Source organism: Pavona decussata, unplaced genomic scaffold (genome assembly GCF_977016875.1).
Source record: "Pavona decussata unplaced genomic scaffold, jaPavDecu1.1 SCAFFOLD_470, whole genome shotgun sequence".
NCBI lineage: Eukaryota > Metazoa > Cnidaria > Anthozoa > Scleractinia > Agariciidae > Pavona > Pavona decussata.
The window spans coordinates 46,344-72,450 of record NW_028145808.1 but is presented as its reverse complement, the minus strand read 5'-3'; the positions used below and the strand labels follow the sequence as shown (position 1 = coordinate 72,450).

Below are 26,107 nucleotides of genomic sequence, written 5' to 3'. Positions count from 1 at the left end.
CCGTATCATGTTTGCTAGGAAAATTTTCTTTCAAGTCAGCTCGCTTCTGAGATTTCGAAAGATGCGCGGCCACAACGCCATGGACACATTGAAAGTTCGAACGGCACGCTGGGTAATTTAAGTTCCCTGGCACGGGGGGAACAGCGGCCAGCATGCAGTTGTCCACAGGCGAACAGATTTGTTCCCGGGGCCTCCCCGTGTGCCCGTACTACCGGACTATTCAATCTAAATTTCCGGCACAGAATCAAATATATGGACAGCCTGTTGTCCTTTTTCCCGGAAATTTGGAAATTCCTCGAATTTTCCTTTCCATTGGTCATACCATTTCACCAGATGATCAGCCCCAGTTTCTTACGTGATTAAAAGTTACCCTTGTGTTTTCTGAAAAAAATTTGCAATTCTACTCATTTAGTTTGTGTAATGTGGCCGAACTATCCAGGAGCTTACGTCGTAAGAGCGGCATTTTTATTTCTGGGTAGTCCGCCGTTTCTGTAGAAGTTGAACGAGTTGAAATAATCGTGAGGCAGCATAAATGAAATAAAGATATATTTTCAGGTGACTTTTTTGTTATCGTTGGGACGTGCAGAGACGACGACGACCACAACGAGAGCGTCAGAAAACAATAGTTTTAATTAGCAAAACACTGGCTCTGCACGTGCGTTATAAATTTTTATACCTTTCTTTGTCGTCATCTACAAAACAACGACGTGTAATCACCATTCAAGATTTTATGAAAAACGTGAACACATGATGATTTAGTTTCCTCTCTCTTAAAGCCGCTCCTACGACGTTAGCTCCTGGATAGTTCGACCACATTACACAAACTAAATGAGTAGAAATTATCGCAAATTTATTCAGAAAACGCGAGTGTATTTTGTAAATCTCGTAAGAAACTGCGGCTGGGCCCAGTTGTTCAAAGCCCGCTAATTCTGGATTAACAACAACTTTGGTTAGAGTTTAATTACATAACCATAAAGATTTTTCAAAAAGAGTTTTGTCCCTCAGTTTTGACGTTGACTTTTCTTTACCACTGGCTTAAAATTAGAGTTAAAAAACAATTTTAACAAGCGAGCAGAAAACCTTACGTTAATTTTTAATCGCGGATTAACGTTTATCGGCTTTCGAACAACCGGGCCCTGGGCATTCGGCGACATGGTATGACCAATGGAACGGAAAATTCGAGGAATTTCCAAATTTCGGGGAAAAAGGACAACAGGTTGTCCATGTATGTGATTCTGTACGGGAAATTTAGGTTGAATAGTCTGGTAGTAATTTTGATTGTCGATGGAAACAATGGTCTTTCGACGGTCTTGACAAAAAGGACACGAGGAGGCCCCGGGAACAAATCTGTTTGCCTGTGGACAACTGCATGCTGGCTGCTGTTCCCCCCGTGCCAGGGAACCTTTGTTACCCAGCGTGCTGTTCGAACGTTCAATGTGTCCATGGCGTTGTGGCCGCGCATCTTTCGAAATCTCAGAAGCGAGCTGACTTGAAAGAAAATTTTCCTAGCAAACGTGATACGGCTTCAATTGAGTCGGAGTTGCACTGGCAGGATAGATATGCATCTCTACTTTGATTCTATAAAGGAATTGGGACACTAGGGATGATTTCAACGGATTTATTTCGTTTCGTGCTTCGGGCATGGCTTAAATACTGTTCGGCCTTTCGTTACACTTAGCAGTAGAAACCCGAATGACGCTAACTCACCGAAATCGCTTCGAATCGGCTTGAAAAGCCGGTAAATGACAAAGAATACAAGTAGAAACAGGGTAAGTTGATTTTATTGAGAAAACGGATGTTAGTTTCTGCCATTTTACACAAATCCGTTGTATTCCCATACAAATCCTTATAATTCAACGGTTCTCTGATATTGAGCTTGGGCTGCCTGTGTCCTGAGAAGCCTTAAGGCTTCGCTTTTGAGAAAGCCTTTCCTGACGCCTGGAGGGTGGCAGGAAGAAAAATGCGTGTACTGGAACGGTTTGAAGTGCGTGCGCACTTTTGATTCTTCTTCGAATCTTTCGCCATTGTGTACACATTTGTCAAGGAAAGTGATTTCAATATCTGAAATTTCAACCGTGAATTTTATGGTTGCATGATAGTTGTTGGCTAGCTCTATAAAAGTTTGGATTTCATTTTGCGTAAGTTCAATAGAGAGAAGACATCATCGATGTATTTCTTCTACGTAAGCGGTTTTGTAGCACTACGGCTAATTATTTCTGTTTCGATTTCTGCCATAAACATATTGGCAAAAGGATGGCTGCCATCTTTGTACCCATTGCGGTCCCGTGTCTTTGGAGGTAGTTTTTGCCATTAAAGTGGAAAGAGTTTTCCTTTAGGATAAGTCTAAGCATATCCCCGAGGTAGTGAGTTGGAATGGGAGGTTTATTTTTGTGGAATGTTTCGTATGCTTTGCACGCAATTCTAATGCATCAATAAATTCCAACAGTGTCCATCCCCCCCCCTCCCCCGGGTCGATCCCCGGGAATTAGGATTTTTTTTGAAAATAAACTGGCAAATGCCCCACCGCCGGGACAAAATAGTTGTTCAAATGCCAAATGTTTTATTTTCTTCGTTTCTCGTCTTACTTTCAGTAAAATCTAAGCTAATTCAGACCAAATTAAGTCATAGCTGGGTCTTGTTTCCCGTAGTTAGTGCAAAAATAGGTCATTCTACAGCTCTACCGTCCCATTGTATGTCCTATCTAGACGCATTCAATAAGAAACTTACTGTATTTGCCGATGAATTTGTCATTAAGAAAGCGACAATGCTGTAGGGTCAGTAGGGTGAAAAAAGTGAGATGGTCAAATGCCCCGGGGTAATTGGGTAGAAGGCTAATGCCCGACCCCCGGGATGGACAGTATGGGAAAATGCCCCACTATTGCCCCGGATGGATGGGCACAGCTGGAATTGACTGATGCATAATTCCTTCCTCCTGTTGGATGTTAGTGTATAAGCTAGCTACGTCCATTGAGACAAGGATCGTGTCCTTTGCGACCTTTGTTTTCTCTATAAAGTTCAAGAAGTCGGTTGTATCTTTAAGATATGACTTCTGTATTTTAGCGATAGGCTGAAGGAGGTAATCAACAAATGATGAGATTCGCTCTGTGGCGCTATCACAGCCAGATATGATTAGTCTGCCGACCGGGTTTGGTTTGTGAAACTTTTGTAAGTGTGTAGTAAATAGGATTAGGCGTGAGGGAGAGCCACTTTTCTGTTATTTCATCGATATGTTTTCCATGGTACACTGTTTTTTTTAAAGAACGTCTAATTTTGGAGCTGAGGCTGAACGTTCTTATATTTTTTTTTGCCATTTGAGGCTGAAAACGTTCTTAAGATGTTCTTAAATTACATGTTATACACTACATGCATTTCAGCAAATCAATGCCGACGTGACCAGGAAACTTATCAAAGTGCATTGCCTGCTGAGATATGGTATCAAGAACTGCTGATTATGACAAACCGAGATGTGTGTCAACATTGTTAATGTTATACAAAACATGCCCTAACTATTTTGGTTAATTTACATTTGTTACCTTGATTTTATATACAGATTAGCAAAAAAAAAAATTTTCTTAATCGACTCTCAGCCTGAGGGATGTTCTTAAGACGTTCTTAAAATTTTGGTTAATCTCAGCCTCGACGTTCTTATGAAAAAAAGGTTCTTATAACAGAGTATATAGCGCGTTGATGAGTTCTTTGACTCTATGGAAAGTTTCTGATACCATGGGTGATGATAATGGCTTTTAGTTTTTGTCTTCATCAAGTAGTATCTGCCCATGAACACATGAATTATTTAACCAAATGCTCAGGACGGCAACTAACTAATAAAGGAACAAAATGAGAAAGGACTTTGGTATCAGGTGATATGTAGAAATTAGGCATCAGGTAAGCTAATTATACAAAAGTGATTTTGGTGGCAACATTTGTTAACTTTCCACTTGATAATTCTACCATCATAATTTGAATAACAGCAGTTTAAACAACTGTCACGATAGGCTACTTGAAAACAATACTTTTCCAGTTTACGTTTTAATGCCAGTGAACGAATATTATAAAATACATCGTAGCAAGTAACATATGAAAAGTGGCTGGAATTTATGGGACAGTACGGGATATTTGGTCAAAAAATTACAGGGATACGGGATATTAAGACCCCCCCTAATGGGGCCTCATTTTTCTAAAGTGCTCGCTACTCGCCATCTGAATTTTCTAAAGTGCTCGCTGCTCGCAAGAAAAATTTGACAACTGCTCGTGCTCGCAAAAATAAACACACTGCTCGCATGCTCCCAAATGCTCGCAAAGACCATTCGATACCCCTCAGATACCATGATCCCAGAACAAATACAATAAAATAGTAGAAGTACATTTAATAACAAGACACAACGGCTGTAAACGTTCAACCGAAATAACCAGCAACTTAAACATCTAAGTTTACCAGAAAGATCGCCAATTTTTTTTTCAATTCACACACTCAGTGTAAGCTTAAGAAACTCATCCTGAATAAAAATTATTTTACCTGCATTCGATGTGGTTTATCAGTCCTAAAGGCTGCAAACTTACAAAGCTCACAAATAAACTGTTGTGTATAGAGTGACAACGATCGCTATTCCGGCAAGCGTTAATATTTTTGTCTTTCTGTCCGTCCGCTTTCTGAACCACTTTTTGGGCCACGCATTCTTGAATACTCCGTTGGTTTTCCTTGTTCAAGTTCAATTATGTTTCTGCTGGGCTGCTGATAGAATATCTGTTCCTGTTCAACAAAGTAATCTTCAATAAATTCTGTTCCAGTGTAACCGCCGGAGGCAAACACTTCTATTCACGCAATTTATTCTAAACTCTTTTCACTTTGTCGACTGCCCGGGAGGGCTGAACATTGTAGCTTAACAGTGTTACTGACGAGGCGAAGAAGGTTTAAACTGAAACATACAAAAAGTCAACTTACAAAATGTACAAACTATAAGGTAAACAAACCGATAAAACCGATCGAAAATACAGCACACTTACATTGTTGTGGCGCGTTTAGACGAAACTTCCAGAGGAAATGGCTAGCAGACTGCAGTAACTGCGGATAGCTACGCGAAGCGCGTCTCGTTGAAAGTTCAACGTAAAATGAACAGAAAATGTCATTTCAGCAAAGTGTCACTTGCAAAATGCAAATTATTATCCTAAATTCCCGCGCAAAAACAGGCCTAGGGGAATACTAATTGGGGCCATTATAACAATCGGGTGTTAGATCCAACATCCAGTCAGATCAACTTGCAGACTACGCGGTGCGAATGAATTACATGTTTGCTTCTTTTAGTTCCTTCAACAGCACGAGAAAGGCTGTTTTAACTCTTATCCGCTTTAGACAATGTTAAGAACGATTTTAAACGGCCATCATTGACTATGAACCACATTCAGAGTCGATAATTAGAGGAGTTCTTCCGAAAATTGCCAGGTCCATCGTTAACTCGACCATCGCAAGTGTCAACTGTCATTCAGCTTTGTCAAACGCTGCAACATATCGCAGAGGTTTTCGCGCCTTTTCCGTTTAGTCATGTGATTTGACTTGTTATCTTTTTCGTGTTTACTCACTGCAAAAAAAAGCGTGTGAAAATTTAGTTGCATTTCGATTCTATGGCGGTTTTTGCTTCGATATCTTTGACAGTCTCTATTTCATTTCTTGTTTGAAACCTCCGAAGACACTTTCGGTAAAATGTATTAGCCAATCAGATTTTGATTTGCTGGATTTTGACATTGATTAGCCCAGAGGTCTTGCTTCCGTGGTGCTGACCAAGAGGAACGCAGCCTCTGGGAACGAGATTGCGCCAAGTGAATTGACTTTTGTATTATTAATTTTTTTATTATTATGAATTGACTTCGCAATTTTCCAACTCGTTAACTTACGAGTTGGCTTTTATCGAATAAAAGCTCACTAAAAGAAACTGAAAATTTGTCTTTGCATATACGTTCTCCAAAAAACCTTGAATCTCGCAAATTTTTGCCGAGAACGGCAACATGTTTTAAAAACCGTGTAAGGTCAATGTCAATGTTCGTATTTCGAAGTTCTCATTACCGGTTTATTCCTTGCGAGCAGGAGGGCAGGAAGAAACACAAGAAAAAATAATCTAAGTCGTTTGACAAGATTTGACGATGAGTGTTTAGTGGTTTTCGGTAGGTCACAGTCAATACAATCAAATTTTGATACGAAGTTACATCCGCTGCAAGATGTAGTCACTTTCGTGGATGAGCAAATATGTCGAGGTAATTCGGTATAAGTTGTATATTTATTTATATTCTCTTGTCACGTTAATGCGAACCTAGCTCAATTATACCATCTTCGGCAGGCTAACTGATGAACAAAATAATGTTTTACGCGTTACTGAAAAAGGCCACAACAAGGTCGGCTGGCTGGTACAGAGCTGCACTTAGCCGGGAGGGGGTGTGTGTGGTTTGTTACGTGCCAAAGGCTTCCCGTGGATTTCCCCGGCTGGGCACATTTTAGTGCTCGTGCCTAGGTCTGACCGTGAGTTTGTTCCAACATTCCAGCAATCTCGTACCCAGAGTCCTCAGGCTTTTTGGTCAGCGGGGCGGCGCCAGGAGAGACTCTGGGATAATGGAATTTCTTATCCCAATCTCGTACCCAGAGTCTTCAGGCTTTTTGGTCAGCGGGGCGGCGCCAGGAGAGACTCTGGGATAATGGAAAAATATAATTTTTTTGATTGGTCGTCTGCATAACGATGGAAGACCGACAGGAAGTCCGTTGGTCATTTGTGGAAGTTAACCAAACCGGAAACCCCCCCGAACCAACTTCCCTGTTTTGGAGGGAGATTTGAAATGTCAAACTCGGAGCTTTGTAATTTTTATGTGTGTGACGGTTTTTTTTTCAATCGCCTCCATTTACCCCTATCTTAAAGCACACCAAAAATTAGAAACACTCTAATTCAAAGACGGGTTTTGAATTATGTCATTGTCAGTGCAACAATTTCTAGCCGACGAAACATCAGTCGTTTTAGCGTGGGAAGTTGCACTACTGCTACGATGGTAAAACACGGCAAAATGCAAGCAGCTACTTACCTTGTTGCGGATGAAAATTTGGAGATGAAGAGATCTGTTGTGGAGCGAAGTTGCCGTTTCCCCTTCGGTTTTGCCACAAGGGAAACGCTGAAGACATCTCCACGATGATCAAACGCCGCACACGAGAGCAAAAGTTTCACTTTTTTCAGTCACGGCCCATCTTGCCAAAGCTAGCTAACCACTCAGAAAAAAATTCCCTTTTAGAGGCGGAGGTAATCTATTTTATTTTCAGCATTATAATGGTGTGTGGAACATTTTCTCAAATGGTGAGATATTTTGTTTTGATTGTAAACGTTTAAAAGTGTGAAAGGCCGTTGTTTTATAGGTTACCTTAAGATGAAAGTTAAGTCTCAAATGTAATAGCCAGTACATACAGATTTACAGTAGAGGGGCAGTTGAGAATAAAGACTTGTTGTCTGCCACTTACAACCATCTTCTTTGCAAGAAAGTCAACACATTGTGACAGTGAAGTAGCCGCCCAACTTGACCTGTTAAAGAACAGGTGTAGATAATACTGAAGAAAGCTGGTCGTCCAAATGCAGATATACTCTAAAAATATTTACATTTATTTATTTCCCAACGTACAGAGACAAACAAATAAAAGGAAAGTATAAGTGGAGAGGAGGCTAAGAAACCATGGGGCTTATGAATATTAAGCCTCCTCAATCTTAAAATACAAAAGTTATAATATTGCTTGGAGTGTTTATATAACCAAACATATAATGCACTCTGAGTTTAAATTAAGTTGGCAAAAATTTAAAGATAACGATAGTTTAATTGTACTCTGTTAAAGGCTGTATATTAATATGTAAGTAAAAATGATCTAACTTTTTTAAAATGTTCCTTTTTTCCCTTCATCTGATCACGACAAAAACATGCAAAAACTCCATTGAAGAAGGATGAGACAAGGAAACCGTGGGTTCCCTTGCAGACAGATATTCCTGTTGAGATTTCCAAAGCAATTCTGCTATTGCAAAGTGTGAAATCATGCCTAAAGTACCAGTTGTTGGAAAAAATAGATGAGCAGTGCTGTGACCTTCTGTGTTATATGTCATAAGGAAGAACACCAAGTCTTCCCTTGAAGGGTTCAATTGGGACACAATTATTATTGAGGAGATACAGGAGGTCTCTGCTCGATTTCATTCTACTGCAAGTGTACCTGTTGTACATGAACATGGGAGCCAAGTACCCCCCGTTTGTGTGACATATAACCAGATGATGTTTGCACAGCCTCGTACAGAAAGTGACCATTTTCATCATATATCCTTGATATCAAACACTCCACTTGTAATTGGGAGATTAACTAACATAATTATTTTGGCAACCCTTCCTATCATTTCTTCATGTAATTATTAAAACAAGTTTAACACAAAGGACACTAAAATCAATTACCCACCTTAAAAAACGTTTCCCTTTTTAATATTACTCATTTAAACAACAAAAATATTAAATATTTTTCACAATGATGATAATAATAACAATCATTATTATTATTATTATTATTATTATTATTATTATTATTATTATTATTAAGGAGAGGGCGCGGTCCAGCCGCTTGGGGTTGGTGAAGTAATACGGAGGATAATTGGGAAGTGGGTGATGAGAGTAACACAACCCAATGCCGTCAAAGCAAGCAGCTCACTGCAGGTGTGCGCAGGCCATAAAAGTGGGAGTGAGGCTGTTATTCATGCAATGCACAATATTTTTGACACCAATGGAACAGACGCTGTTCTTCTTGTTGACGCCTCTAATGCCCTAAACAGTTCTGCTGCAGATTTTTGGTTAGTGCAGCTCATTAGACTTGGCCCAGTCCCACCAAACATTATGCAATATGCTGGATGACCTAGATTGTGGCATGATAGACCATTAGAGTCCAGGAAGGGCTTGAACTAAGAGTCAATAGTTTTTTGATTTTTAGGTCTTAGCTAACATTATTGTCAAGGGACAACAAATTCCCACAAGCACTGGATGATTTACATGGTTCATTACTTTTGACAGGGTGTCCAGCAAAGGTCTTAACAACACTGTGCCAATCATTCAGGATATTGGGGAGTTTGACAATAATAATTATCTGTTGTCAACACGAGAGCGGCAAGATCAGAGAAGAGATTATATTATACTATTCAGCAGTGTTGGTTGAGTACTTCCCTTGCCTGAAGTCAATAATTAAAAGTGTGATACCAAATCAGATCGCCATCCAGTACTGAAAAGAAATGGCAAATCCTTCAGAAATTATCAATTTACCAGTTGTACCCTTTAATCAAAATAAATTAGGTAATGTGTGTCAGTACCTGAGCTATCTGACTCAGCTCTTAGTTAAAGAGTACACTTCACAACCAAATGAAGTTGGGCCCCACCAATTTATATAAATTAATAATATAAACACAAATTCCCCAATCTATTGACCCCTTCCCTGTGCTTCCTATAGTACACACCCAAAAATATGAGAACTCACATAAGATAGTTTTAATTTTACCCTGATTAAATGTACAAGAAGGAGTACTGAGGAGATTATATACATGGTATAGAAATTGACCAAGTGAAATATCATAGTCAGAATATTGACAGTCTCTCAACAATCACATTATAACTAATTTACTGATGAGAGGTGATGACCACTCCCTATACAGTTCTCATGTAAATACTCTGTGGTTTATAGGCAGAAAAGTTAACAAACCTCCACACAACTCACTGTCCTTATTTTCATAGCCTGTGCCAGGAAAAGCTTTGGTACTACGTAGTATTGGGATTTGAATTAAATAAACCAAACATGCATTGGAATGCATTTAAAACACTGTTAAAAAATTATTACTACTTCATTTTATTTCTAGATATATAGTATACCTGGGAGCAACTCTACAGCACTAAAACCATGCAAGATGTGAGCACTCTCTATCAGATTCGTCAGAAGTTTAGTCTGAAATGTCAGCCATCTCCTCTCCCTAACCCAAAGGGGGTGCGTCCCCTGTGGGTTAGGGAGAAGAGACGGCTGACATTTCAGACTATCAGAAGCTTGGCAAAAGGAATGTCTATCCAGAAAGAAAAACTTCAAAGCTTCTCATGACATGACATTCAGGACAGATGTATAAAAATGTGCTGATGTTTAAATTGTGCTAGCTTGCAATTGAACAGATATAACATTCTAATTATATACACTTTAATTCATTCTATTGCAATTAAAAAGGGGGCAAAAAAAACTTTACAACAGTAAACATCAAGAGGTGATTTAAATTGTCAAATGATAACTTACACTATGTGTTCATTGAAGCAATAATTTATAATAAGACATAACTTAAACAAATCCCATTTGGACATAAACTGACGTAAAGGGAAGGGGGAAGGTAATTTAAACATAAATTCAACACACAGTCAGCTGCACAGTTCTGTGAGAGTAGAAGTGATGGTTCCTTTTTATTTGTAAGTATAAAAAATAATAAAGAAATAATTATGTTATTTACTTGTCTGTATGTGTTGTAGCAATGTCGAATCAAGTCCACCGTTCGCTCGCCCTTACAGGATAAAAAGTCCAGTTTCTTTGATCCGCTCTTACGGGAAAAAAACCCAGTTCCTTCGATCGCGTGTAACAATCAACTTTGGCTTTCTCGAACACTTTCAAGGCCCGATAAAACCTTCAGGCCGAAAACATCAACACGACTGCCATTTTGGGGCATTTGACTTCCGTTTTAATCTTAAGCATGCGCACAAAGACCGGAATCCCACGTTTTCTGGGATAAGAAATTCCATTATCCCAGAGTCTCTCCTGGCGCCGCCCCGCTGACCAAAAAGCCTGAAGACTCTGGGTACGAGATTGTTCTTATCCCAGAAAACGTGGGATTCCGGTCTTAGTGCGCATGCTTAAGATTAAAACGGAAGTCAAATGCCCCAAAATGGTAGCCGTGATATTGTTATTGGGCCTGAAGGTTTTATAGGGCCTTGCAAGTGTTCGAGAAAGCCAAAATTGATTCTTACACGCGATTAAAAGGAACTGGATTTTTTTCCCGTAAGAGCGGATCAAAGCAACTGGATTTTTTTTCATGTAAGAGCGTGCGAAAGGTGGACTTGATTCGAGGTTGCTACAACCTGCTACAACAGACAAGTAACATATTTCTTTATTACTCTTTATACTTACAAATAAAAAGGAACCATCACTTATCCTCTCACAGAACTGAGCAGCTGACTGTGTATTGAATTTATGTTCAAATTACCTTCTCCCCTTCCCTTAACAGCTTACGTCCAAATGGGATTCAATGAACACATACATGTTACCATTTGAGAATAATTTAAATAATAATAGTAATATTTACTGTTGTAAATTAAGGGTTTTTTTGTCCCAAAAATTGTTAATTTTTTAGACTGAATTGTGTGCACGCTTTTCTTAAAGTGAATTTAAGAAAGTCATATGTGTTCGAGTGCAAGCTAGTATAATTTCAACATCAGCATATTTAATACATGCCATGAATTCAAGAGCAGCTTTGAAGTTTTTCTTTCTGAATAAACATTCCTTTTGCCTAGCTTTTGGCAAAACTGATAGAGAGTGCTCACGTCTTGCATGCTTTTAGTGCTGTAGAGTTGCTCCCAGGTATACTAATAATGTATCTAGAAATAAAATGAAGTAGTATAACAGAGATTGGATAATTGTGCCAACAGGCTTTGAAAATAAGGATAGTGAGTTGTGTTGAGGTTTAATTTGTTAACTATTCTGCCTTACCACAGAGTAATTATATGAGAACTGTATGGAGAGTGGTAATCATGCCACCTCTCATCAGTAAATTAGTTATAATGTGATTGTTGAGAGACTGTTGATAACCTGACTATAATATTTCATTTAGTCAGTAAATTTCTATACCGTGCGTATAATCTCCTTAGTCTGTTCTTGTATACATGTAATCAAGGTAAAATAATTTAAAACTACCTTATGTGAGTTCTCTTGTAATTTCGGGTGCAGTGAAGGAAGCACAGGGAAGGGGTAGAAAGATTGGGGAAATTGTGTTTATATTATAAATTGAAATAATTTTGGTGGGGCCTGACTTCATCTGGTTGTGGAGTGCACACTTTAACTAAGAGCTGAGTCAGATAGCTCAGATACTGATACACATTACCTAATGTATTCTGATTGATTAGGGCACATTACTGGTAAATTGATAATTTCTGAAGGATTTGCCATTTCTTTTGAGTACTGGATGGTGATGTGATTTGGTATCACACGTTTAATTGACTTCAGGCAAGGGAAGTATTATACTCAACCAACACTCTGCTGAATTGTATAATATAATCTCTTCTCTGATCTTGCAGCTCTTGCTTTGACGACAGATGATTACTATTGTCAAACTCCCCAATATCTTGAATGATTGGTACAGTGTTGTGAGACCTTTGCTGAACTGTGTAAATTATCCAGCGCTTGTGGGAATTTGTGGTCCCTTGACAATAATGTTAGCTAAGAACTAAAACTGAAAATTGCCAAACGTGACTCTTATTTCAAGCCCTTCCTGGGCTCTGATTGTCTATTAGACCACAATGTAAGTCATCCAGCATATTGCATATAATGTTTGTGGGACTGGACCAAGCCTTATCAGCTGCATTGATCAAAGGTCTTGAACAATAGAAATACACATTCAAAATAATAATTCAAAATCATTTAAATTTGTCATACCATCAGTTACAAAACTATATCTAAAAAGATGTTTCAAATTTCTTTTTAGCTGGTTAGCAGAATAAACAATAAGGCTAGTGACGTTTCTTTAACCCATAAGATAGATTGAATAGCAATTCTTTTTGGGGGGGTGGGGGGGGGGAGGGTCTAACAAGCATTGACTGTAAAACTTCATGTTTCATCTATAATCACTCTATAATTACCAGTTTTGTTAACAAATTATACTTAAAAATTCTACATACTTGATGAGATAATGGTTACACATAATTTTATTAGTTACCCCTTAACAGGGAAGGGGAAGGGAGTAAAGGACCCATTGGAATCCTTGGAGTGTTCAACATATATATTTTATAGACTTGTCACTCTTAAATAAATATTGAATGCAGTTTTTTTGCAAGCTAGTATTGTAGTGTCTGAAAGTTTTTCTTTTGTTTGATTATCAGTGCAAAATAACAATAAACGGTAGGATTCACTGAGAAGTATAATTTTTATGCTTAAACCTGCTGGCTACCACAAATTTCTTTCCAATATTTACTAGCAATAATAATTACATGAAGAAATGATAGACGGGGTTGTTTTCACCAAATTATTCAGTAAAATCAATCCACTGCCAAAATAATTATGTCAGTAAATTTGCCAATTACAAGTGGAGTGTTTGATAAGGATATAATTATGATGAAAGTGGCCACTTTCTGCACAAGGCTGTGCAAGCATTATCTGCAGGTCATATGCCACACAAACTTGGGGTACTTGGCTTCCATGTTTATGTACAACGGGTACACTTGCAGTGGAATGAAATCGAGCAGGGGCCTTCTCTTGTATCTCCTCAATATAATAGCGTCTCAATTGAACCCTTCAAGGGAAGACTTGGTGTTCTTCTTCATAACATATAGCACAGAAAGTCACACCACCGCTCATCTATTTTTTTTTTTCAACAACTGGTACTTTAGGCATGATTGCACACTTGTCTACAAGGGAACCCACAGTTTCCTTGTCTCATACTTCTTCAATGGAGTATTTGTATGTTTTGTCAGATGAAGGGAAAAATAATATAAGTTAGATTGTTTTTACTTACATATTAATGTACAGTACATTAACAGAGTACAATTAAACTATCATTACCTTCAAATTTTTGCCATCTTTATTTTAAACTCAGTGTACATTATTTGTTTAGTTATAAAAAAAACTCCAAGTAATATATTATGTAATAACTTTTGTATATTTTTAAGATTGAGGAGGCTTAATATTCATAAGCCTCATGGTATCTTTTATTGAGCCTGATCCTCTCCACTACTTGAGTTTTTTTTTTTTCTTTTATTTGTTTGTCTGTGTACGTGTGGGAAATAAATAAATGTAAAGATTTTAAGGTACTTCTGCATTTCGAAGTCCAGCTTTAGGCTTCAGTATTTATCTACACGTGTTTTTTGACTGGTCAAGTTGGGTGGCTCTTCACGGTCACAGTGTGTTGACTTTCTTGCAGAGAAGATGGTTGTAAGTAACAGGCAAAAGTCTTTATTCTCAACTGCCCCTATACTGTAAACTGTAAAAGTAAACTTCAAATCTGTATGTACTATTACATTTGAGATTAAACTTTCATCTGAAGGTAACCTAAAACCACGGCCTTATACACTTTTTAGGACAAATAATTAATTGTTCTTATTTTGCATGGAATATGGCACAGTGACAAAAGAATCTGACAAAATTTCCCAAAACAAAATCTCTCAAAATTTAAGAAAAATGTTCAACACACCATTACCTCCGCCTGAAAGGGGGAATTTTTTCTGAATTTTTTTCTTTGGCAAACCGGCCATGGGCCGTGACTGAAAAAAGTGAAACTTTTGCTCTCGTGTGCGGCGTTTGATCATCGTGGAGATGTCTTCAGCGTTTCCCTTGTGGCAAAACCGAAAGGGAATTAATCGAAACGGCAACCTGAGATGGACTCCACTCCACAACAGATCAGTCATCTCCAAATTTTTATCCACAACAAAATTTATAGTTGTTAAAGAACTTCTCTATTTTTCAATGATAACCTTCACTAGTAAATAACATGTTCGAATTATTCAGAACGTTAACGACACCAATGTCCTCTCTATTACGTTTGATGTTTCCACACTTGCGAACGGCTTCACCAATTCGTTCTCCTGCCGCTTTTTCTCCCAAACTGACTGATATAATGATATTTTCCGAAAATAATTTTTCACAACAGCGACAGTAATCAGTTTAAGCGGTTTGCATTTTGCCGTGATTTACCGTCGTATGACAGTAGTGGCAAACTTCCTACGATAAAACGGCTGATGTTTTGCCGGCTAGAAATTGTTTCACATACTGTAATTCAAAACCTGTCTTTGAATTGGAGTGTTTCTAATTTTTGGTGTGAAAAAAATAAAATAAAATAACCGTGACACACACATAAAAATGACAAAACTCCGAGTTTGACATTTTAAATCTCCCTCCAAAACAAGGAAAGTTGGTAGAGGGGGTTTCCGGTTTGGTTAACTTCCGCAAATGACCAACGGACTTCCTGTCGGTCTTCCATTGTTATGTAGACGACCAATCAAAAAAATGATATTTTTCCATTATCCCAGAGTCTCTCCTGGCGCCGCCCCGCTGACCAAAAAGCCTGAGGACTCTGGGTACGAGATTGACATTCCAGGGACACGGCTCCGTCGGCGACAAAAATGGCACCCGATTTGAAATGAAATTTGTTTTCAACGAAGGCCTGTGTCTCAATAAATGAACTCCTCCGTAAATGAGCTACCCAGGAGGGACCGCACATCATCCTTCTTGCCATATGGTGAGGCAGGTAAGCGAGAGCTTAAGTTTCAGGTCAATTTTAGCGAGGTTTTGGAAGTGCTCTCCTTAAATGACGCGCCAAATTTCATTGAAATTCGACTTGTAGTTTCCTACCTTTCCATTAACATAATACAGTGATGCACGTGCTGAGAGATAAACTGCTTAAAACAGCGTTTGGAAGCACTTAAGAGCATTGAAAATACAGCAAAACACACCGGGTAAGCTTTTTCAGACTTTAGTATATTTTTTGTGGGTTTTTTAAGGAAAATTGTTGTCTAAATTTCAATTTAATTTTAACTCCATACAAACTCTTAAATCACGCTTGCATGGTAAGCTGTGTCACATACGCTTTGGTGACCTGTGGGATTACTAAGCACCACGTTTACGGCAAACGGCAAACGGCAGAAATGACCACGTGACCATGTTTATCCTTCATTTGCCGCTCGCTGTTTTCAGTTTCTCAGAAAAATTGAGTGTTTTTGCGTTAGAATTAAAGGCCAGAATTATCTTGTACTATTTTCATGTCCGTACTCATATTTTCAAGAAAACATAAACGCGAATCTCACGTTTGCCGTTTGCCGTAAACGTGGTGCTTAACTTCTCTACTCTTTCGCAACTCGAAACGCGGGAAGTTTTGGGGAAAAGCTTCAGTTAATTTATTTCAAAGAAAATACTTTAATTTTGCTTTAAAGTAACTGTAGCTTTGGCAACCTGCTGAGATTAGTGCAAGTTTGTTCACGTGACATCACAACTAAAAATAGCATCTGCGGAAATGGAGTAGTGCTGGATATATTCATTTCAAAGTTCAAGATATGGCCGTATCGCCTGGCTGTAAGGCAAGTCTGATTGCCTCTTGTATTTGTTTTGTTTTAAGACATGTTGATTTTTATTTAATTTTTCGTTGTTGTGTGATTCTTCCGAAGGTTCGAATGCTGTATGATTTTGAAGGTGATAGACCGACCGGGGAACTTGTAGTTTACACGGACGACATCTTGACCGTGAGTCGCACGGTACGTACATTGCGAATGTCTTTCTCTTATTTTAATATCGTCACTTTTTTCTAATTCTTTCGTGCCTGTTTCTTTGCAGGATGTTGGTGATGGCTGGTGGGAAGGGATTAGCCCTGACGGATCGAGGGGGCTTTTTCCTGAGGCATACGTTGAGGTGAAATTTGAAGACCACAATTTCTTTGAGATCTTCTCCTTTTTAAAATCTGCGATAAATTATGATTGTAGTCATTTGAAGTCTCTCCTAAGCCGTATACAGTAACCAGAACGTTTCCCTTTACTGGCTTGTTTTTTGAGAAGAAAGAAACTCATACGTCATTTGTTTCATGAAACTTTTGATAAGTTTCTTGTCTTCACTGGCGCAAGTTTTTATAAATTTTGTGCAATTTACTGCTTAGCTTGTACATTTAGTATAACTGAAGCCAAAATTTTAAAGTTACATTTGCATGTTGGCATGCAAATGTAAAAAAATTTTCAGGGGTAAACAAGTCATATAATTAGTTAACAAAATGTGAACAAACATTATTTTAAAAAACCCAGCAAACATTGGGACACAGCCTTGAATGGCCTTCAGCTTTTAAAAAAAGGCATGTATGAGGCTGGTATTAGTCTTTTGCTAATATAATAATATTATTGTATATGAACTGAAATAATATAATTCCCAACACTTAACATAATTATTGTATAAGTGTTGGGAAGCAAAGATGGTGTATTGAGAGTGCTCTTGCACTTTCTATAATAATTATAGAAAGTGCAAGAGCACTTGTAGCCAGCCTTGGTTTGAATTCTGGAATTTGCTGATGACATGCACATAGATTGCATGTTTTGTTGGTCCAAGGAGATTTCTCTAGGTACTCTATTTTTCTATCAATGAAAACCAGCATTTACAAAATTCTAGTGCAATCTTGAATAATAGGAGTCGGTTTATGCTGAGAAGCCAAACACTGTTCACCCTTGTTAACTGTTTTATATTTTGTTTTCATTTTACAGCCATATGCACCCCCTCCGTCAAATGATTTCCACCCATTACCAACTGCACCGTTGCCTAACCAAGGCTCAGTAGATACAGCAGATGGATCAGATGACAATTGGGATGATGATGAGACAGTCAGCAGTGACAGTGGAGATGAGGAAACTGGTACATTAGGGATCACGAGGACTGGTACTGTACGTAAGAGCATGAACAGGTATTGGAATGGGTGTATGGGGGAGGGTGCAGAGGGGTGGGAGGGAACTTAAGGGAAACAATAGTAAGAAAGCTATCAGATAATCCTTGCCAATGCCACTGTTTACATTTTACCTAATTAGCAAATATAAGACAGTACATGTACGTGATAAATAGATACCATAAACTAAAAGTTATCTATAGCATGTTACACTTGTTAATCAAGGTGAACATCAATGTAGTATGTTGAATTAACTCTTGGAGAAAATATTAATTAGCTTTTTGTATTAACATAGAATACAAACTGTATAAGGCTGGCTGGCAGGAGCTACCAACCAGCTAAACATTGTACTTTCTTTGTAAAATCTTGATAATTATTTTTAAAGTTCATTTCTCAAAAACTATTTAACATAATCATACTCAAATTTTCAGTGAGTACTGACTATGTAGAGCTCTTTTAATATAGATTGAGTACATTTATTTTCAGCTGTAGTTTACTGTTTTGTTATTTAAATACAGGGTATGCTAATGTTTTCTAAAAAGGCTGAACATGTTAACAAAGATCCTTTGATAAAAGGTTGAAATACAGCTGAAAAAATATGGATGTTATTTAACATTTGTTTGCAAGTGACTGGCAAAGAACTTTGTGTTTTTCACAGTATAGCAATCAATAAGCCTGTGGGATTTAACTTTCGCCCATTACCAACTGCACCGTTGGCTAACCAAGGCTCAGTAGATACAGCAGATGGATCGGATGACGATTGGGATGATGATGAGACAGTCAGCAGTGACAGTGGAGATGAGGAAACTGGTACATTAGGGATGACGCCGACTGGTACTGTACGTAAGAGCATGAACAGGTATTGGAATGGGTGTATGGGGGAGGGTGCAGAGGGGTGGGAGGGAACTTAAGGGAAACAATAGTAAGAAAGCTATCAGATAATCCTTGCCAATGCCACTGTTTACATTTTACCTAATTAGCAAATATAAGACAGTACATGTACGTGATAAATGGATACCATAAACTAAAAGTTATCTGTAGCATGTTACACTTGTTAATCAAGGTGAACATCAATGTAGTATGTTGAATTAACTCTTGGAGAAAATATTAATTAGCTTTTTGTATTAACATAGAATACAAACTGTATAAGGCTGGCTGGCAGGAGCTACCAACCAGCTAAACATTGTACTTTCTTTGTAAAATCTTGATAATTATTTTTAAAGTTCATTTCTCAAAAACTATTTAACATAATCATACTCAAATTTTCAGTGAGTACTGACTATGCAGAGCTCTTTTAATATAGATTGAGCACATTTATTTTCAGCTGTAGTTTACTGTTTTGTTATTTAAATACAGGGTATGCTAATGTTTGCTAAAAAGGCTGAACATGTTAACAAAGATCCTTTGATAAAAGGTTGAAATACAGCTGAAAAAATATGGATGTTATTTAACATTTGTTTGCAAGTGACTGGCAAAGAACTTTGTGTTTTTCACAGTATAGCAATCAATAAGGCTGTGGGATTTTACTTCAGTCTATTATTTTTAAGTTTTGCACAGTCACAATGAATATCATTTACATGTAATATTGAAATTAAAGTGTCTATATGGTCTGTGGGGGTTTTACTTGTTTTGGTAACTTTATAATGTGTAAATAAGTGCCTGAACTTTTTTTTTTTGACATTCTGGCCTGTTTTCGCCCTGAAATCATGGTTTAAAAGTCTTGCTTGAGCCACGCCCCTCTTGGCTGGCCGTGGACTTGGGGGATTGGTGTTCAATGACATCACTTCAGTAAGCGTCCAAAGCGAAGCTCTCGTGTTTACGAGTAGACCTTGACCAAGTGCCTATTTGCATTTGTATTCTTTGTAAATTACCGTCTCAGTCTGGACCAACGAGCTTTCTTTCTAAGAAAGAATCTTGTCCATTATTCATGGATTATACAAGTGACGAGGACTTTCTGTCTGAAAGCGGCGACAGCAGTGTTTTGACAGAGACGTACAGGGAAGAGATTGAGTTCGAAGAACCGGAGGAAGTAGACCCCAACTCAAACAAAGTCAAAAGCGATTTGCATTGGAGGAAGGGCCGTACTCCGAGGAGCCGCTGGCCGATGATCAATGGATGGAAGAGTACTCTCACGAAAGGAAACTGATTGAGAAGAGACAACAGGAGTTGCAAAACCGACTGGAAAGAGTCGTAGAACGTAACATCTGGTTAGTCGGTCGCCATCTTGTACTCTTCTTGCATTGCAAATGTGTATTAAATTCTCTTGCACATGAATACTACTTTTGCATCTGTCCTATCTCCTCAAAAATGCAATCACGCCAAAACTGACTATTTGGTTGTTAATATTTTTCAGGTGCAAATGCAGAAATTGTTGTGTGGACTTATTGCAGAATGCGATGGAATGTCAATGTTTCCACAAAATTGAAGGCTGCGTGCAGTCGCTTAGCAGCGACTTCGTTCTATGAGAATTGGGCTCACCGCCTGGCTGTGTTACGCTTCACCCTGGCTGCGGGCCATTGTGTTTAACCCGGTGGTCCTTGCAATCTGCAGCAGCCAAATATAAGACACACGATGGCAGAAGGTACCAGCAGACAGGCGCAGATACCTTTTTCCAGCTTTTTCAGATAAAAATCAACGTTGGTGCAGTTGGAAATTTCAGCTTTTGTTGAAACATTCTACAAATATAAAATGTAGATCGAACAAGGCGCGATAGGTACGAAATTTTTTATCCACTGATTCATGTAAGGTGCTAAAAATTACTTATTTAGCTTTTCCAATCAAGAAACAATGGCCCTATCAGGCTGAGAAACGTAGGTTGATTTGACATTTTACTCACCCAAAATAAAATTTATTTTGTAACACTTTAACGACCTGTTTGGATACATGATTTAAATATGCACATGAATGACTCTGCCAAAAACTTTCCCCATTTTTTTATATATATATATACATATATATATATATATATATATATATATTTTTTTGTTTACTAAAAAAATTTATTTAAAAAGGGACTTGTAGATACAATATAAGCAGTAGTTCATGAAGGGTACACTGGCAAGCCCTGCACATACACTGTAAAATGAACTTTGTTAATTTTTTGGGTGAAAAATTTCATTGAATGGTTTTGTTTTTGTTTAGGGCACAGGACATGTCAAGTAATACATATTACAACTCAGACTAATGGTTGAAAGCTAATGCACTAATTATTCCAATTTATTTCATTTCAAATTAGGTTCTTACGTGTCGCATCATACAGGGAGTTCACCCAGTTGGTACATGGATACTTGGGGCCCCGGCGTATTCCATTATCTGCTTGCGCTTATCACATGATAAGAAAGGAATTGAGTGCTGAAGGTGCTCCCTGAGGAGGATGACTAATGGTTAGTTTTGGCTTACTGGCACGGAATGCTTTTGTACCTCATTTATTACTGCAGTTGTAATATTAGTAAAACATTCACACAATAAATTGCTACAGCTGCTTTTCTCATTGTTGTTTAGTGTTTTATGACATATTTACAAATGAATGGGCTCATATTGATACATAGTCAGCAGGGTTCTCAATAGAGTTTTGAACAGCAGTTGCTGTGCTATTTTCAGCCGTAACATCGACGTACATGGCCATAGCTTGCGTCCTATGGGCATACTAATCAAGGTCCTTTTCCAGCTGTAACACTTACAGGTGTTATGTGATCAACTGAGAACCCTGCTATACAGCATATATGTTGCGGTTCCATTTTATGCTTTGTTCAGTTTTCATTTCCCTTTGTTTTACTGACTTACTGACAAACAATATCATCCAAAAAAGGAAAATAAAAACTGACCCAAGGATAACATTGAACTGCAACAGATATCTTGCTAACTGCTTTACCACAATAAAGCAAGGCCATAAAGTCAGAGGTAAACAAACAGGAACTTTGTTCCAAAGAAGGAACAACCTGGCACAACAGGGTGGGGGAGGGAAAATTTGCTGTGAGCATTTGGTCTGAGCAAAAATTACCACCCCCATCTGTATCTGCTACAAGTGGTTACTGTCCCTCTTCAAGGGGAAGAAAAAAAAAGAATGTTTGTTCACAGATAGGCTTGTGACCCTGTCAGAAAAGTTAATTTGAATTGTTTTTGTCTTGTTTCTTGGGACATTCAGCATTCTTGTGGCCCTTCGTAGGCCTTTTGCATGTACGACAAGTTCTCGGTGTGGACTCTGCCCCTCTGTTTCTTTTAGAGGTAGCTGCACTGCTGGGTTCTGCCCCCCTCTTTTTCTTAGAAGTAGTTAAAATGCTAGGTTCTGCTCCCTTCCTCTTTTTCTTCTTGGATTTAGTTGCACTGGCAGATTCTTGTTCCAAAACTGTGGCCACTGGGAAAAAAAAAATAAAAAAAATTGGAAAAACATGTATCTATTCAAAAGTCATGTATTTATTCATACTCTTGAACTTTAAATTTATTTGTCAAATTTGTTTCAATTACATCTGAACAGTAGCATATACCACTTTATTTACCAATGTGAAGTAGATTGTGCTTTCCACCTGACCTTGTGTTGCTGGGGAAAAATACATGTGCATGAATAAAATGGATCATTCTAAATATAGCTTTACTCACATGGTGTTGTTGGAGGAACGTTTTTTACTACCATCTCTTTTCTTTTCTTTCTCCTATCCAATGCAATTTCAGGAGTTTCCTTTTCTAGCATTGAGTTCATAAGAAGGGGGGGGGGGGGGGGGTCATCTCTCTCAACTCTCTAGCAGCATCACTTAGCGAAGTACCAGTCTTGACAGATTCCAGGAAGGTGGGGTATATTTCCTCAACATACTCTAAATGAAGGTATTAAGTCAAATGACCTTTTCTTCCTTCTTTGAGGGTGGGGTGGGAGAGGGGTAAGGTTTGTTACATTTCTTTACCCTGAAGCATAATTGCCTTGATCATTATAGTGAAAAGGTGAAGGCTTGAGACCTTTTCTCGCATGGTACAGTACTTTGCATTTTTGTGCATAACATAATCCAAACCAGTCTTAACAGTAAAGTGAAGAGACAATTTAGTTACCATATTTGGAGGATATCCTGATATCATGCACAGTAGCTTCTCCATTCTTGAATTTTGGATACATCATCTTCACCTGACTAGATCCATCAGCCTTTGTTTTTGTTTCTCTAACCAGGTTGTAATTAAAGTGTATGGCAGCAAGAATATGCCTAGAGTGAAAATCCAGAGGAGAATTAGTTTATGTTCTGGTTTCTGTTGGTCCTGATAATTGTAGAAATATTGCCTGTTATGTTCTTTGCTAGTTGGCAGTTGAAATGACTGAAGTTGAGGTTCCCTGGTCTCACATTGTAATTTACATGGGAAAAAACAAAGAGACCACTTAGGGCTTCTTCCCATGCACCCCTTCAATTATACATTTATCTATGTTGGCTTCAGTATTCAAACTATTTTTTCGGGTAACATTAATACTCAAATGTGCTTTACTGTTGCCAGCAAAAGTAAGGGTAAAGATACAATAATTGTGCAGTTCCAGAAAATATCCATACTCCCCCCACAGATGGTTTTCATTTTATTTCATTCATTATTTAATTTTTAAGCGCCCCCCCCCCCCCCTCCCCCGCTCCTAGGAATTTTCAATGACCTTCCATGGGGTGGGTATTGGATAATAAAAGCTTTTGCATGATGGTGAAATTATCAGTTCCTTTGGCTTCCCCGGATAACGTAAACCTCAGTCTTTATAATTCTCACTATCATGCTCAACCTCCTAAAAATTACAGGCACTCGGAATATCCATTATTACACAAACCTGCAAAGCATTCCCACATATGAGAATGAAATCATCTTTAGACGAAAATGGGTTAGTACCGAATGGAATCCTTCAAGGCAGCTTGTCTGGGCTATTGTTGAGGCCTGCATGATGCCTTTTACCAGTCTGCTGTCAGTCAATGCTGCCACAACCTTCTGGTAGACTACAGAGGATAGAAAAGGTACATCTCTATGAGCTGCAGTTGTCTTAATTAGCAATATTGAACCATTCACTAAACGTTGCCTGACAGGTATACCTTAGCAAGAGATGACTTTAATGAATAGAAGATAATATACCGGTAATTGCTTCTCACTGGTATCATGGTATTGAGCACTCATGAAAATCAGTCACATGGTAAGCTTTGGTTGTATATTATGACAAAACTGGACTTGAACAATTTTAGATTATATTTATTCATCACAATTGATGCATGAATAAAAGATCATACTTGGTAGAAACCACTTTCTTTGCTGGATGTTAGCGCCATGGCCACATTTGTTGAAGAGGGGATCATCTAAACTGTCATGCTTATTTATAATATAAAGCACTACTGATTGTCTGCAAAAACATTGTTCGTATTCATCGAAAGAGCGCAGTCACGATCGCAAGATGCTGCAAAGTCTTTCCAAAATCCAAAACTGATAAATAAAAGCTTATACCCGGTTTCATTACAAGTACAGAAATATTTATTTGATACATACAGGTAGAAAAAATGAGGTAAAATATTTGTAGCTCACCGGCGGTTCGGCAGGAGATTCTAGATTCGAGCTTGAAGAGCACGCCTCTTGATCTTCCATGTCGGCCGCTGAGTCCTCGCAAGATCCCAGCTCGTCCTCATTTTTCGGCGAAGAATTCCCTGAAGGTCCAGCTTGATTACAGGCACGTAAGGGCTTCCTTTATAATCTAAAAATTTACAGAGCAAATCCAGGGAATCAATCTTAAAATGTGAACTATTTGACATCGCTCCCGTATAAGCATTCACACAACACATGACACAAACATCACGTCGTCACAAACCTTTCGACGACTTCTGTATGATAAATCTTCCTCTTCCCACGAATTCCTGTTGAATCTCGGCACAGGAATTGGTCCAATACTATCCTTTATCAATTCTCGCCGTCTCTTGACACAAGGAATGGAAAACTGTGCCTTGAAATCCTATGTATTGCTGAAGTGGACTGAGCATACTCGAGAATACGCAGTTGGCTCCCACTTTGCTCGCTTCAACTTCACAAAATCAACACATTTTTTTCTCCGCGCCTTCGCTTCACTGCGATCATCACCGAGACACGGAATTTGTGGAGAGAAATATTCCTCTCTGGATCATTTTCATTCGAACAACCAGCCACAACACATCTATCGGGCATTTTCTCTCCCAGCAAATGTTGCCGGCCCGTGGAAATGAGAGAGAAGATTTCTTGGCGGGAAATCTTCACCTCCTGAAATGACGTCATGACTTGATTCGTTCCAAGGCTCATTTTGGATCGATTACCCGGCCAGCCATGAGGGGCGTGGCTCAGGGCGAAAACTGGCCAGAATGTTAAAAAAAAAATTCAGACACTTATTTACACATTATAAAGTTACCAAAACCCCAAAAACCCCACAGACCATATAGACACTTAAATATTGAATAATGATTTACCCTTTGAATGCCAAAGATGTATATAATTATATGTCCTACTCTCTCTACTGTTTTTTTTAATTTCAGTCATTCTCTGATTTCCACCATGGTTGTCTCGCTCGTTTCTGGGAAAGTGCAATTTGCTGATCAACGGTTTAGTGCTGATTGCTGAGGGTAACACTGCACTTGGCATTCAAAGGGTTAAAGTGTCCTTGATATTTGAGGAATATTGGGGTGATTGAAGATCGCTGTTTAACTTGCTCACAACTTTTATATAAGAATTGCTGTTCTATCGTTTTTTAAAGATTTTCAAATTTTGTCAAGTCTGGTGGAGAAGCTTACATCATTGGTTCATCACAAACAGATGTAAAAATTCCTCGTGAGGAAAGAGTATCCATTAAGGTATTATAACAATACAAGTCCTTTTAATTTGAAATTACCGGCACATCTAATTTTCATAAACTAATATTTGTTATTAAGCTAAATATTGCTCTGCCTAAATAAGCCACACACTATTAAGTATACGTTTATGAACATAATCTAGACAACCAAATATAGCCATTATGCTCTTCATAGTCTCAACTATTGCATAAACAAGAAGACAACTCCACTTTGTCTGAGATGAGTACCAATTTTTTATATTGCTCTGCCTAAATAAGCCATCCACTATAAAGTATGTGAAAGAATATAAGCCAGACAGCCAAATATAACCATGATTATCAGTATTTGTATAGAATCAGTTAAAGGGAGAGTTTCACGGTTCGGCGCATAAGCGAGCGATAACGTAAGCGCTGTCAAGCCAATTGTTTTTGCGCCAATTAGAAGCGAGTACACAACACCGGCGGGATACGGCGGGCAAGTCTTATAACTTGCTAGCATAAAAATAAAACTGACCGGCCAGTGTTTCGGTCACGTTTTAGAAAGAAACAAAAAGGCTGTCCATGTAAAACACATGGGGATTTTTGCAGCGCCGCTTCGTGAATGTCCCATAACATTCAAGAAATGCCAGAACTTATGCGAACATATACG

General features: G+C 38.3%; 1 protein-coding gene and 1 pseudogene across 1 annotated transcript in view; one reads left to right on the top strand and one right to left on the bottom strand.

Moving 5' to 3' along the window:
• The window catches only part of LOC146450249 (uncharacterized), an 85,385-nt gene that overhangs the window by 24,390 nt on the left and 34,888 nt on the right, over positions 1 to 26,107 (top strand). The gene's annotated exons all lie outside the window — the stretch shown is intronic.
• LOC146450251 (uncharacterized) lies at positions 21,779 to 25,476 on the bottom strand (annotated as a pseudogene).